We start from the raw sequence: 16,447 nt of genomic DNA, 5'->3' as shown, positions 1-16,447 counted from the left end.
TACAGGTAAAATCCTCTCAGTATGAATGAAGACGCTTTGAGAAGGTACAAACAGTATAAGCCAGTTACAGTAGGGCCACATGTGATTGTAACCCGAGTGGGGCACCAGAACGCCTTCCCAGATATGTTTGAGCACATCATGGTTAATGTTTTATCTCTTTTATTTTCTGTTTCTTATTTGGACCTATTGTGCAGCTCCATGTTGTTTGCCCCTAACAGTACCTGAGATATTGACCCATTTCCACGTTTCATAGTACTGACTAACCCCCTCTCAGCATGGCATCCTCATCCTCAGGCCTACCTGGTAGCCCGGAGTCCACAGACCCTCTGTGGCAAAGTCTCCATCCAGGTATAACCTCACGGTGTCAGTCATGATGAGGGAGGAGCTGTTTCCTGGCTGCACGGGAGCTCAAAGGGAATTTGGTGTCTAGTTGCTTCTCATAGAGACTTTCAGCCAGTCTTTCTATGTTTATACTTATGTGTCTTCTCACATTCAAAGGTGCCACTTGCCTTCCTTTATTCGGAATCTTTTCTAGATTCTTTGGTGTGAATTGGAATTCCTCTTGGCATCTGTACCTGCAAACTCAGTATTATTTTTCAGTGTTCTAAGTTCTTTATCACTGCCCCATCCACTCTCTAGTATGCCATATTTTTACTGTTTTCTCTTCCGTTCTTTATAACTTTGGAGGTGTATATTTTTATATAACATTCATCTTACTGGTTTTTCAGAAAGGAGTAGAAATAAACATGTGTTTATACCATTAGGGTTAGCTCTCATATTTAAATTTCTGAGTATTTCTTTCTGGCAGAAAATTTAGAAGATAACGGAAAAGTTTTCTTAAAGTTAAAACAAATTGTTACTTTGATAGAGGTTTACACCTGCATGTACTTACAGTGTTATTTTATTTTAGGTAATTAAGAAATTGTTAAAAATGAAGAATATTCCCATTTGATATGTTGGTTGTTGGACCTTTCACTCTCCATGTTGATTTATATGAGCTGTTACTCTCATTTGTATTTGTATTTTATAGTATTACTATTAGAAACTCAGGATAATAGATATAATTATTTTTATAAAAAATATGATTATAACTGTGATAATATTTTACACATTTTTACACAATGTTATACATTAGAATATATAATATTCTAAATACAAGGTGATATTCAAACCACCCCTCAGCAGGTACATCCCATGCTTTACAGATGAATCCACCAAGGATTAAAGGGCAAATATTCAGCAGATCAGGTTAATGAATGTGATGGCTACATCAGACTTTCAAATTCAAAGTATTTAAAAAAGCATAATTCATTTATCCTCCATTTTGTCATTTTCTAGGCTATTTCTAATGTATCATTTGATTATAGGAAGGTAAGATGAAAGACAGTGAAAAGAATTAAAGAAGAGATAAACACTAAGATGGCATTATTGCATCTATAACTCTCATCCATCCTCCCCCAGCTAAAATGCCTCACTTTCCAAAAATGATTTTATTGAGCATTTTGTGATTAGACAAGAAAATGAAACTGAATTGCACTATTTGTCTTTAGTACATTATGTTCAGTTCTTTTGAAGGTGAGATGTGGACAACAGAACAAGATAAAGAGGGGAATCAGTATTGGGGGAAACAGTTTCCAAAGCACACACATACACAAAAACATTTATGAGATGAATGTGTCAGTACATGTAAAAAAGACTCCAGAAGAAATATTAAAGTTCTCTAGTAAGGAATATAAGTTTAAAAAAAATTTAGCTGAGATTTATAGCATCTGTTCAGAAATAAAAAATATAAAAATTGCTTTGATAATTTAATAATTAGCATAACTATAGATTAACACAGAGAATAATTAAAAACTTGAAAGGAGCTATTTATTATTTTATTTGCATAAGTACAAATGTTATTAAAAAGGTATGGTCATCCCAAAGTTATTTGTTGCTGGTGATAAAACTTTGAATTTTAAAATGTATTATTGTTTTCATGACTGCTTGTTTAAGATGGTTTAAGAAATCCATTCTGTCATTTTTGGAAAAGTTCAATTTAAACCATTAAATATAGCCATTTTTTTCACTCGAAAAGAAATTGAACTTTAAAGTTCAAACTTAGCAAACTGAGCATTTTAATGAGGCAGGTATTTCTGTTGGGTCAAGTTCCTTCAAAGAAAGAATACTTCTATGCTTTTAGCAAAATGTTAGACATCTTTAAACTCTGCCCTTCTAAAAACATCTGAAGGCAATATATTTTAATGGACTTTAAGGATAATTTCTTGTCTTTTCTTTCAAATGAGTCCACATAAAATTCTTCTAGGTTAATCTGGAAGTTAAATATATGAAAAAGCAGAATTAGGACAAAATGAAAAATATATATGCTCTTATAATTATTTTCTTAATATTACCTCTTCCCACAATTCCATTTCCTGGAATAAAGATGAGTTATTTTCAACATGCAGTTTCATTAAGGATCCCATTCCTGCAAGACCCGTTTCTCAGGAGGAACTTACGTATTTCTTGGTGGTTTGAATTTTACTTAAAACTGACATGTTTTCTTGATAATAGCTAACAATTTGAAGCAGGAATGACAAAAGTCTAAATCAAAATAGTCAGATATTATAGCAGATGGAGACCTTGAATCCTAACAGCTTAATTTCAGTCTTTTAGTATTTTGTTTGATCTTTGTTGTATCCCAGTGTGCCGCTACTCAGAACTTTCTTCAAGAACCAGGCTTGACTGTCAGCAGTCTATGGGTCTGCAGAGAGTCCTTCCTTGCTGACCTCTGATCCTAGAATAGAATGATCCTTTTGCAGTAAAGCAGAGAGGGAAATTTTTCTCCCTGTTGCCAGTGGCTGCTGCCACAGGGTAAAGATGGCCAATGTCTCTAATGTCTTGCCCTGGTGAAAAGGAAACTGTGATGATTAATTTTATTTGTCAACTTGACTAGGCCCAGGGGTGTGCCGGTATTGGGTCAAATATTGTTCAGAGCCTGTCTGTGAGGGAGTTTCTGGATGAAATTAACATTTGAATCTGTAGATTGATTAAAGCAGATTGCCCTCCCTAACGTGTGTGGGCCTCATCCAATCAGTTGAAGGCTTGAAGTGGTGTGTGAAGTTAGGAGTTATAAAGTTATAAAGCAAGTAATAAAATGAAGAAGTATGAATACTGATCTGCAGCAGTAATAGGACAGGAAAGAGGCATTGAATATAAACGATATTGCAGGTAGAATATGAAAATTTTGATATATGAGGAAATAAACTGTGAGAGAGAAAGAGAATGAATAAGAGGAATAGTTCAAGACAACTCTGAAATTTGAGCCATAGATGACAAAGAAAGATTGGTTTCTTGCATGGATGTACGTGGGGTGAGTTTGGTTTAGGCCATATTACATTTTAATGGTTAGTTAGTGATATATTCATGGAGAGGTATCAGACAGTCTGTAGAAAATAGAAGGAAAAGAATCTGGAGCTTATAGAGCAGCTATAGGTATAGAATCTGTGTAGAATAGTATTTCAATATGTGAAAGTAGGTGACATTCTCATGGAGAAGTGTATGAAGAGAGTACAAATATGCCATCAATTCAGCACTGGCACTTTCTTTAAGGAAAGCAGAAGTTAAAAGAAGGCAGTCACTGAAGGAATCCAGGGAGAGAACAAAGAAAAAGACAATCAAAGAAAGAGTTTTCAAAGTCAGGAGGGAGATTAACAACATGGGTTGTCACTAAGAGATGCTGATACCTAGCTCTAAGGCCAATCAGGAGGGATTTTCTCAAGAATGGCAGGGAACCCTGGAGTGGTCCATTTCAGCGAGTAAGTTTGGCTATAGTACCCAGGGATAAGGTTTATGAGTGGGTGGCAAAGTTGCTCAAGGCATAGACCTTTTTCAGAGTTCTGCAGTGAAATAAATGAGGAGCAATGGAAAAATATTTGAGGGATCAGAGCATTAAGGTCAGGCTAGAAGAGGTCCATGCATGTTTGTACGCTGAGGATTAGAAACCAGCAGACTGGAAGAAAAGAAGTCATACCTGAAGCATGATTCTGGTGGGGAAAGATAGACTCAGGAAGGTTGCTTAGGCTAATTTTGGGAACTAGCGAGGACACTATTTTTGGAGAAACGAACAAAAGAAGGTAAAAAATAAAACACTTCAAAGCTACTAGGAGTAAGTAGTACCGAAGTTAGAGGATCCCCTGTAAGATCGTCTTGCAGTTCACTGAATAAAAGGCAGCTTCACTGCTGAGTCTAAGAAGGGGCTGGAGAAAATCTGAATTTGGAGGAGAGCAGAAATGAAATGAAGAAAGCTGACCAGGATGAGGGCTCAGTGAAATTTGCAGCAGCTGCAAATAGCAAGTAATTTTCCCAAGCCAATCTTAAATAGACCAGAGCTGAGGCAGACAGCATACACAGTTGAGTAATATGTAAAAACAGAGCATGGGCTTTTGAGTTGGACAGATTTGCAATCGATATTTGGTGCTCCAGTTTAATTTACCACCAGTGTGACCTTGGTCAGTTTATATATTCATGCCAAGCTTCAAGTACTTAATCTGTAACCTGGGGATAATACTTCTATTCTCGTGTGGTTGTTTTATTACCACATAGTAATGTGCATAAAGGACCTACCAATCACAGTCCTTATCTAATACTTATTCATTTTCAAATGGTAATTGTGTCCCTTCATAATTTGAAAGCAATGGCTCTCTCACTGTGAGAGCTTTCTTGTCTAAGGTAGTTGATAGCAGGAGTCGTTTGAGAAATGTAGTACTTTCCTGATGCACTTAAGGGCACATCACATTAATTATTGCTAATTGTGACTAATAGGCAATATTGGACTATAAAAGTTGTCTTTCTTTGCAAGAAGAAGGACAATCAATTTGGTTGTGTCTTATGGGCTTAGATTTTGATTAGTGCATCATACAAATGAGTCTCATATTGTGACAGTTGTGACAGAGACCATATGGCCTGTGAATCCTAAAATATTTAACATCTTCTCTTTACAGAAAAGTTGACTGACCCCTGCTTTAGGTGACCAACTAATATTGCTAGTAAAATAGTGCCAGAATGTTCTAGGTCACCATTGCCATAGTTAACATTTATATTATTCATGAAGAATCTCCCTCACTTTGTAGTGTGCCATAAAATAAATTAGGTTTCCCTTTCATCTGGAAGTTGATTGAGGATAAATGTCACGTGTCTTTTCTACACTGTTTGTCAAAGACTTGACCATAAATACGGGCTCCAAAATTTTAATATTGCTCCTATTTACATTTTACTTATCACATTCAAAGAACAAAATGTTAAACATTGTATATGCAAACTTCAGGACTTCCAAGGGACTAACAAAAAAGATGAGTTTAAAAATGCAATTAATATATATTACTAAGATAAAATATCATTAAATATTAAAATAATAAAATATTAATGTCTATCAAAGATTCAGCTTCCCCAATTCAATCGCCCGTTAAGTTGCAAACACAGATAAAGTTCAAAATGCTAATTGATAAAAGTAGAAACAAAATATGTTCCTATAGGGATTTTTCTTTTTAATGAGCTCTATGTTACCAGAAGCATCCTAGGATCGTCAAACACATGATCTCCTTTCCTCTTCCCACCTCCTCCCTAGATAAAGAACAATTAAAAAGAATATGCTTTAGCGAGAAAGAGAAAGGGTAAGAAAGCAAGCTTGATTTCTTGTCCCACAAATAATGCAACAGAGCATCTAAAGGTAGACAGCAGAACTATACAATAAGTAATTAACCCAAACCAAGTGCAATATATCTACGTGTGCGTATAATAAAACGAGTGGTCTTCTTAATCTAATTCATTGTCTAGCTGCCAGATATTTCACAACAGCATATATCTTAGTCACACAAGTAGTTATATACAAATAACTACATTGTCTTTCTAAAACATTGACTAAGAAGTTCCTTTTTGCTAAATATTAGGATCACTGAAGGGTTACATTTTACTTAAACTTCATGTCGTTAATTAAAACCTTGGTGTACTGAGCTCCTACACACTCTGTACAAAGTTTCTTTCTATCTCATGCTCCAATAACTATGACTCCGTATTTCTTTCTATGCTTAAAGCCAGTTTGGATCAATGAGACCACATGATTGTGTTATTCGTAAAAGTATTCACCCCCTGCTGTGTAAACTGGTTTTAATGACACCTCCATAATTGTTCTTGAAGTAAAACTGGGATCTAACTTATTTAATGGATTCCTTATAATGGATGTTCTTACGTATAATGAAGCATTCTAAAGACTAAAACCTGTTTCATTGCTACATGTATATTTATCTATACCTGTTCAACTATGGAATTATAAAGTCCCAGTTTCTGCCTTACAGAAATGTCAAATTTCCATCACATTAATGCAACTAGATAGACTTATATAGATAAATACAAATAAATTGTTATGTAATTAAGAAAAAATAACATCATCTCTATTCATGTTGTGTGTGTTGCTTTTGTTGAATGGGTGCCAGGATAGTCCAGGTTTCCTTCCTCATTCAGGAGTTGCTTAAGGGATTTTTCTTTATTCTTTGGACAAACCCGTGTCTCTGCTCTGAAATCTCACAGCTAAAGTGTAATTTAATTTTCTTTGGTTTTATCGCCTTCTCATCATGGAAGGTAAACTTTAACAAAGCAAAAATGTTAAATTTCTTAAATCAGAAAAGGAAAAAAAAATGCATACCTATTACTGTATAAGAACAAATATACTACCTCTATAATGTATTGGACGTTCTATATTCCAGACGCTGTAATTTACAAACATTATTATAGTATATTTAAACCTCACCACAACTTAATGAAATGCATGATATGTCCATTTCATAGATAAGGAAAATGATGTTCGAGCTATACAGTAAAATGGCAGCTCTATGTAACATTAGACACTGTGTTATGAGACACTCTGTCATCCTAACTCCAAGTGCACAGTGATGATAGTTTGATGGAGGAAAGTAAAGATGAATATGGATGTAGAGAAGTCTCTAAGTTGGAGGTGAATGTTTACAAGTTGATTATGAAAGAATTCCACTTTATATCTTCAGTGTTCAAACTAAAGTAGAAGTTGACATGATCTGTAGAGAGTAAAAATGGTGATGATGAAGATATAGGTTCTTAAAGGAAAACACAAATAGATTTAATTGAGCAGTACTGCCCTTACTTTGGGGCAAGGAGGGCCCTGCTCTTAGCCCTATACCTCAAGGGGCCCTCCTCCAGTGCGTGAAACCAGCCAACAATGACAGTATGTATGTCAGGATAGGGCACACCAGATCTTGTCCCACCTGTGTTCCTGTCACCAAAGTGCCTATTGCAGAATCTTCTGCCTCCCTCTGGTATCTCGGAATACCTGGCACTACCATCTTGGAGGAGTGTGCACCTGGACACTGGCACCCAGGATGGTTACCAGTGCTGGGCAAGGCCCAGACCTCTTTTTTTTTTTTTTTTTGCGGTACGCGGGCCTCACACTGTCGTGGCCTCTCCCGTTACGGAGCACAGGCTCCTGACGCGCAGGCTCAGCGGCCATGGCTCACGGGCCCACCCGCTCCGCGGCATGTGGGATCCTCCCGGACCGGGGCACGAACCCGTGTCCCCTGCATTGGCAGGCGGATTCTCAACCACTGCGCCACCAGGGAAGCCCAAGGCCCAGACCTCTTGTCAGGAAGTCCTCTAGGGTTGACTGAGCCCCTCTCGGTGGCTCCTAAAGACCATTGCTCAGTAATGACAACTAGCCATCATGCTAGTTACAATGCTTATTGTGCTTTCTCTAGTTTTCGATCACTGTGATGACACATGCTACCCTGGGTTAGTCTTAAGCTGTGCTGAACAGAGGACGAGCATTTCTTGTGCCAGTGGACCGTTCCTCTTGCTCTGCTATGTCCTTTGCCCACTGTTTCATCTAGCGGGAGAGTGGAGGTTCAAGGGGAGGCCAACGCATTTGACCACATTCTAGGAATTTAAGGATTATGGCCATAGTTGGAAGCTGTATTGTTCTACATTTATGCTATAAAATTCCAAATAGCAAATTGAACATGTCTCAGAAAAAATAATCTTTCCCATTTTTCTACTTAATCTAAGAAAGAATTGCATTCATTGTCATTATCACAACCTAGACACAAGCTTTGAGAGAGTCACTGAAAGCCAATATTCACAGACAGTACGATGGATGAGTAATGATTTAAACTTCATTAGTAAGCGGCATTAGGGAACTGCAGAGGCAAAAGATCTGATTGTTTCAACATAAACAGACTCCGAAGAGTCATTGTGAATAATAATACTGCTGCTGCCTTTTTCTGGTGGGGAAGTGTATAAAATTAGCCAGTCATGGGCTTCCCTGGTGGCGCGGCAGTTGAGAGTCCACCTGCCGATGCAGGGGACGCGGGTTCGTGCCCCGGTCCGGGAGGATCCCACGTGCCGCGGAGCGGCTGGGCCCGTGAGCCACGGCCGCTGAGCCTGCGCGTCCGGAGCCTGTGCTCCGCAACGGGAGAGGCCACAACAGTGAGAGGCCCGCGTACCGCAAAAAAAAAGAAAAAAATATTAGCCAGTAATGATGCATTTGACAGCAAAGGACACCGAGATGGTTCCTGAACCTGAAAAGGTAGAGGAGGTCAGGATTTCCCTGAACACTAAGAATAATGTTAACATGCACTGTTTGGGCAGTTAAAAAAATATATATATATATATATATATATATATACATTAATACCTCATTTGTACTCTCATTCTTAATCTTTATCAATACGTCACCATACCTCAGATGAGCCCATAGATTTTTAAAAAATTGTTTATATAGGGGCTTCCCTGGTGGCGCAGTGGTTGAGAGTCCACCTGCTGACGCAGGGGACACGGGTTCGTGCCCCGGTCCGGGAGGATCCCACATGCCGCGGAGCGGCTGGGCCCGTGAGCCATGGCCGCTGCGCCTGCGCGTCCGGAGCCTGTGCTCCGCAATGGGAGAGGCCACAGCAGTGAGAGGCCCGCGTACCGCAAAAAAAAGAAAAAAAAAATTGTTTATATAGACAGAAGCCCACAAAAATACCTCTCAAGGCCCTGAACACCCTTGGAGTAGCTCTACAGAGAGTTGCTGTGGGAATGATCATGAAAGTTGATTTTAAAAATCCATGCAAAATAGGCTTGGAAACATGGAGGGCCCAGTTCAGGTTGGAGGCCCGGCATCTGTACTGGCGTGAATCGATAAAAGTGTGAGATATTTTTTCCCTCAGTAGCTAGATGCTTGGTTGATGGAACAGGAAAGAATCATGTTGACTTAGATTCTGGTAAAGTGTGAATAGAGAAACAAAAGACAAGGAAGGAGAGAGTAGAGACAAGGGAATAATGAATTACTGTACTGCAGTGCCGTGGCTAGATCAGGGTTAAAAATAAACTGAAGAAAAATGTAATTGTCTGGTGTTCTTTGCAATCTGTGGCAGCAGATTTGGACCTTTGTTTTTCCTTTTTTTTTTTTTGACTTGACTTTCCTGGTCACCACTTTTGTAATAGTTCAACAAATTACTCTATTTTGAGGCCATCCCAAAGGTGCTCTGATCCTCACATCCCAGTGACCCTGTGACCACATGATTCCTTCCTTCTGAAACCCTTCTCATATTTTCTCTCCTTGGAAAATTACTGTTAATCTTCCAAGATCTACTTCAAAGTTGCAGTTTTTGCAGTGAGTCCCTTTACCCAATTTTTGATAACTACTTGTCCTCAGCTAGTATTAGTCCTGGGTTTTCTTACCTTAGCTAAAATGGTTTCATGAACTGTGTTCTTGCAGGCTGTGCTTATGCTGAACTAATGCCCTGTGTCTTGTTGAAGCGCAACTATTATACTTTCTGTTTTGTTTGTTTTTTGACACTTCCCTCAGCCTATGTCTTTCCAGTGTCATTTATTTTCATTGCTGTACCTCTTTACCACTACGCCACAGTGAAATATGTTAGCTAATTACAAGGGGATTTATTTTTATGCCAGAAGCAGGCAGAAGAATACAAGAGAGTTTATCTAATTATTTAATATACTCTCTTTACTGGTAAAATGTGTGTCTGGTCTTACTGCTATGTCACCTAAGAGCTTTAGCTAAGTATGATATTTCTCCTGACTCTAGTGTTATCCTGTTTTATTAAAGTTCATGGTGTTGGCCCACTGTGTTTTCAAATATTTATGTATTCATAACTCAACTTAGTAATACATAAATATGATTTGGTTTTGTGACTGTTCTTGCATAAGTTGGGTATGATATTCTTAACTATGATTACAGCATAATAAAGCAAACCTTTACCCTTCTTATCTGACTTCATATATACTTAACACACATGCACACAAACTCCCAAACCTGCAATTATACATACCTGTGAACATACAGATATCAAAAATAGTTTAAATATTTTCCAATAAATTATAAGTAAAAATATTTCATGATTAAGTTCAGTTGAAATACTTATATAAGGCATTTAGTTCTATTTGCCTTTGTTATGAATCAAGAGGTTTCAAAAATACTAATTGCCTTAAGAGTTTGAACAAAGTTGCACCAAACATTCTTGTGCAAACATTTTTGTGCACATGTGCAAGAATTAGTCTAGTATGTACATACAGGAGTGGAATTGCTAGGGGCAAAGGTTACCTGCATTTTCACCTTTACCAGATATTGCCAAATTATTCTTCAAAGCAGTTGTGTTAGTGACCACTTCCAACTCTATATGAAAGTTTCCATCACTTCATTCCCTTGAAATTATTAATAATTTCAGGCTTTATATTTAACTTTAATTTTTTTTTTCTTTTTGCTAGTCTAATTAAGTGTGAAATAATATGGCATTGCTGTTTATTTTGCATCTTCCTGATAATGGCTAAAGTTGAAGTTCTTTTTATATGCTTACTGGCAGTCCTGTTTTTATTTTATATAAATATCCAGCTTGGGCTTCCCTGGTGGCGCAGTGGTTGAGAATCTGCCTGCCAATGCAGGGGACACGGGTTCAAGCCCTGGTCTGGGAAGGTCCCACATGCCGCGGAGCAACTAGACCCATGAGCCACAACTACTGAGCCTGCGCGTCTGGAGCTTGTGCTCCACAACAAGAGAGGCCGCGACAGTGAGAGGCCTGCATACCGCCATAAGAGTGGCCCCTGCTCACCACAACTAGAGAAAGCCCTTGTATAGAAACGAAGACCCGTAAATAAACAAATAAATAAATAAATAAATATACAATTTGCTTAAAAAAAAAATAGAGGAATTTAAAAAATATATATATATATCCAGATTATAGCCTTGTAAATATGTTTTTATTGATTACTGAAGTTCTTAATATAATCTATACTCTAAACTTTGTTCCATAAATTACAAGTGTCTTCTCACAGTCTCTGCCATAGATTTTCCTTTTGTTTGTAAAGTTTAATTCTGAATACATGATTTAATTCTAATTCAAATGTATCATTTTGATTTGTGCTTTTAAATTTTCACTTAAAGAAAACTTTTAAATTCATATTTCATAACATATTCTGTATTTTCTTTTATATTTTAAGCTTTTGTTTCTCTACACCTCTGAAAATTATTTTGTGCATTGTATGATGAAGGAAATCTACTTTCATTTTGTGCATCTGCATAGCAAATTGTTTCAGCACCACTTATTTAATTTAATATTCTGTTCTTTCCTTATTAATTTTGATGGCATCTCTTCTCTATATCGTTTCCATATAGATATAACATTATTTCTCAATTTTCTCCTATACTGAATAAATCATTTGGGCTCTAACTGTGCCAGTAGCAATACAATATTTTTTTCTTTCTTTTATAATAATTTTTAATATCTGATAGGGAGAACATTTTATATTTCCAGCATAATCTGTGTACTTCTTGGGTTTTGCTCTTTCAAATGAATATTAGGATTAGCTAGACATGGCTCATGAGATTGCTTCTAGGTGTGTGTGTGTATATATATATATATATATATATATATATAATTTTTTTGGTTCAATTTGTTTGTTATAGTTCTGACATGCTCTTACCTTATAATTTTTCTCTTATTTTTTAACTCAGAAGAAATTAAATATATTTATGATATGTCTTTTATGGCTTATTCTATTATTTCTAGTTCTTAAGAAACAAATCTTTCATTTAATTGCTTCTGCTGACTTTCATTTATGGTGTTTTGCTTTTTCTCTGTCTTCCCCTCATGACCCCTACTATGGGAGACTAATGTCTTAGATTGTGAAAGAACCTCTTTAAGATGTTTTGCATTTGCTCTGCTGAGTCTCTACTGGTTTCACCACTGCCGTACCAAGTTTCATGTTCATATTTTGGGTTGGAGTCCCTGTACCATATAGGCGTATGAATTTAAACTTCATATGCACATTAGGTCCACACTTGCCACCTGCTTTCTCAAGGGTGACATCTTTTCTATCTATGGTACGAGGTGAGCAGCTGGTATTTGTGTAACTTCTCAGAACTGGTGGGTAGAAGATTTTTCTAATTTCATTCCATAGATGGGGCTAATCTTCTACATACCCCTTACATGCAAGTATCTCATCTCTAGTTCCTTTAGTTCATATGCCCTGCAATCTGGATTCTTTTAACAGCGGTGGTAATTTAAACCCCACTAAACCATTCATGCCTTTATTTGTGATAATATCCTGAATTATCAGCTCCCATTCTTCCTTTATTGCTAACGCCTCTTATTTTATTGCTAGTTACTTTCTTAGTGTCAGGGTCCCTTGAAAATTGACCAAACGGAAGAGATAAATTATGCCAATAGTAATAATTTACAAATGTAATATGCTTCCGAATTTATAAGGTGTTTCCTCTAAATTTTTTGTAAATGTTTGCTTAGTTAAGATTTTTTCTAAAGATTATAGAGCCATAATTCTGAAACATCAGTTCTGTAGTTTTTTGTTTTTTTTTTTAGTTCTGTAGTTTTATCTAGTTTATCACAACATAATTGTAGGTTATCAGTGATCCTAGTCTACAAGGAAAAGAGCTAATCAATTATTTAAGTTATATTATTAAGTAATATCCATCTGTCTCTCCAAGCAACTTAAAATTATGCCTATCCTATATTATCTTAAACAGTATTTTAAAACACTTTTTCATTGTGTTTGATTATATTTCTAATGTCACCAGAACTATATACACTATCTTACGTGAAATAGACTCATGAGGAAATTGTTTTACCCTAATATTTTTTTTTCTCTTCTATAGAAGGGGATAGGAAGGAAATTTATAAGGTAATCTGTAGTAGATTGAAAAATAGACTCACAAACTATAGCCAAATCCTAATTCATGAAACCTATGACTGTTACCTGATAAGGCAAGAAATGGTCTTTACTAAGGATCTTTAAATGGGGAGTTTATCCTGGATTATCTGAATGGGCCCAAAATGCAGTAACATGTATACTTACAAGTGAAACCATATGGGAGATTTGAAACACACAGAGGGTCAAGCGTGTTAAGGAGGAGCGAGAAATTTGAAGATGCCAGCCTTTAAGACTGGAATAATGCGGCCACAAGATAGAGCATTACGGCAGGCATTAGAAGGTTAAAACAGGCAAGGAATGCATTCTTCCCTAGACACTGATAGGAGAGTAGCCCCGCTAGCACCTTGATTTCAGCTCAGTCATACTGGTTTTGGACTTCTGACCTTCAGAACTGTGAAAGAATACATTTCTATTGTTTCTAAGCCCCTACCTTTGTGGGAATTTCTTGCCACAGTCAGAAGAAACTGTTACAGGTCCTGGTACCTTTTAAACAAAGTTTCAAATAGAATTTAATGGTATATAATATCTGAGAATTTCTTTTGAATTTATTTATTATTTTATTGGTTTTTAATCCTAAAGATTTTTTGAGAGGTAAACTTTTATACGTTACCAGGTGTCTTCATTTTCTTGGACCACTATAACAAATTCCTATAAACTATGTGGCTTAAACAACAAACACTTATTTCGTACAATTCTAGAAGCTGGGAAGTCCAAGACTAAGGTGGCAGCAGATTTTGTTCTTATGATTGTCCTCTTCTTGGTTTGCCTTTTCCTTGTATCCTCACGTGGGAGAAGCAAGCCCTCTCGTGTCTCTTCTTATCAGGGCACTAAACCTATCAGTAGGGCTCCACATTTATAACTCAATTATTCCCCAAAGGCCTCACCTCCAAACACCATTACAAGAGGATTAGTTAGGGATTTAATATATGAAATTGCGGGGAAACATAAACATACAGTCCATCACACCAGGATAAAAATAATTAAGTTACTTTACTTCTAGAAAATAACAGTCATCCCATATAGATTATCAAGCTAGTCTATTGTTATCCATATTTTCCACTCAATTTTTTGTGATAAAAATGATAAGTGCTTCTAAACATTCTGATTAGAATTTACTTATAATAGCTAATATATATGTATTAATTTTCATTATTATATAAATTTATTAAAAATAAAATTTCTCAGGTAAATTTGAAATCTCAGACTTTTCATCCTTCAAAGAAAATCTAATCATATAAAACCTAGACACATAATATCAACAGAAGAAAATATATTAGTTAATAACTAATCTATATTTCCTCATTTTTAAAAATTTTTTCTGTCTATGACACTTGACAAAAAACAATCAGGTAGCTGTGGTTGTGTGCACACATTATTAAAGGTTATTTTCCTTTTCCAAGCATGAACAACTTCAGTAGGAATGAATGACAATAAAAGTCCATGAACTTTCCCAAAGATTCTTCAGAATCGGACACCAGGCATGTATTTTCTCACTTGGGTGGGCATCTTTTTAGAGTCACTCTCAATATATTACTCAAATAGAAACATTTCAAACAGAAATGTAAGATGTGTTTCCAATAATATATCCTACTAAATCCAAGATGCTGTTTATTTGAAATATATGATGGGATTAGAGTCAGAGATAACAGTATAAAATATTGTTTAGAAACATCAGAAACAATTATGGATATGTGAATATACACAAGTTAGTATAAATATATTTCCTAGCTCAGTCCCTGGAGGAGGTTTAGAAGCAATGGTGTTCCAGTAGCGAGGAAAACCCCTAGTGCCTAGATCTTGGTTCCTAAGACCATTCTCCAATAAAAGCAACCAGCATCCTTGAAATATTGCTGAGTCTAGGGCATATAATATTAGCGTGGACTATCTTAGAGTATCAGAAGTTAAGAAAGGAGTCTGAAAATGTAAGCTCGAAAAACATAGTGATGTGGTATGTCTAAAGGATACAAAGCCAAGTGAAAAGAGCTCACAGAGGCCAAAACTGGACCAAATTGTGCGACAAAATAGTGTGGAATTAAATTATAACGCAAAATACAAAATAAATATCCATGGGTTCACACTGATATACATAAATTACTGAATGAATAAATATACAAACAAGATGGGGAGAATAGACAAATCTTTCCTACAGAAAATAATTCAAATAAATTTGGTAGTTATTTCCCCCACAAGGAGGTAGACTTCTTACCCTTGAGCATAGGCTGCACTTAGTGACTTGCTTCTACAAGGCACAGTATAGAAAGGGAGAAGAAAAGTCACTTTACAGTACAGAATTGAGACAAACACTATCTCAGTCAGCTGATCAAGATTAGTATCAACAGTAATAAGTTATGCTGGTTGACATGCGCCCTTGATATGAAGTGGTGAGAATGACTTTACCTCTGTAGTCTTCCTCCAAAAACCAGTCTAATGAAAAAGAATTAGTTCATCCCCCTTCATCTAATTGTGAGAAAAACATCAGGAAAATTCCAGTTGAAAGATATCACGTGAATGTCTGACCACTACTTTTCAAGACGCATGAGGTCATCAAAAACAAGGAAAATCTGAGAAACTCTCACTGTCCAGAAGAGGGTGAGGAGATGTAAAGACTAAATTCAATACATCTGGAACAGAAAAGAACATTAGGAGAAAAGCTTCATCAAAAACAAGGAAAATCTGAGAAACTATCACTGTCCAGAAGAGGGTGAGGAGATGTAAAGACTAAATTCAATACATCTGGAACAGAAAAGAACATTAGGAGAAAAGCTTATGAAATCAGAAAAAAGTATCTATATTAGTTTATTTGAGTTCATGTATCACAGTGTATCAAAAGTTGTGACAAATAAACTATTGTATATAAAACATTAACAATTGGAGAAATTAGATGGGGGTATACAAGAACTCTGAACTGTCTTTGAAGCTTTAAGTAAATGTAAAATATTCTAAAATATGTGTTAGAAAAACATACTTGACATGACAACTCTGTGTGTGTTTGTCTTTCCAGCTCTGTTCGACTCTATTTGGGAATATAGTCCATTTGGAACTCAATAGCACTTTCGAGTTTTAAAGGATGCCAGCCTTCTTAAAGGTAAGTTCCATTTAAATATCATCAAGATGTATGCTTTTAACCTCTTAATAAATACTTTAAAATTCAAATGCTTTTTAAAACTTCTTTACTATTTAAAATATTTGTTTCACTAGAAATCAGAATATTCAATTGGTTATA

The 16,447-nt window shown here is 36.2% G+C and overlaps 1 protein-coding gene across 5 annotated transcripts in view; it reads left to right on the top strand.

Moving 5' to 3' along the window:
• CDH12 (cadherin 12) overlaps positions 1 to 16,447 on the top strand; it is a 1,002,553-nt gene that overhangs the window by 313,278 nt on the left and 672,828 nt on the right. For all 5 annotated transcript variants that reach the window (XM_067030826.1, XM_067030820.1, XM_067030821.1 and 2 more), the window contains exon 2: positions 16,226 to 16,309. The gene's annotated coding sequence lies outside the window, so the exon portion shown is untranslated. The remainder of the gene's footprint in view (positions 1 to 16,225; positions 16,310 to 16,447) is intronic.

The sequence above is a fragment of the Kogia breviceps genome, chromosome 4 (genome assembly GCF_026419965.1).
Source record: "Kogia breviceps isolate mKogBre1 chromosome 4, mKogBre1 haplotype 1, whole genome shotgun sequence".
NCBI lineage: Eukaryota > Metazoa > Chordata > Mammalia > Artiodactyla > Physeteridae > Kogia > Kogia breviceps.
This window is presented reverse-complemented; position numbering and strand designations above follow the sequence as displayed.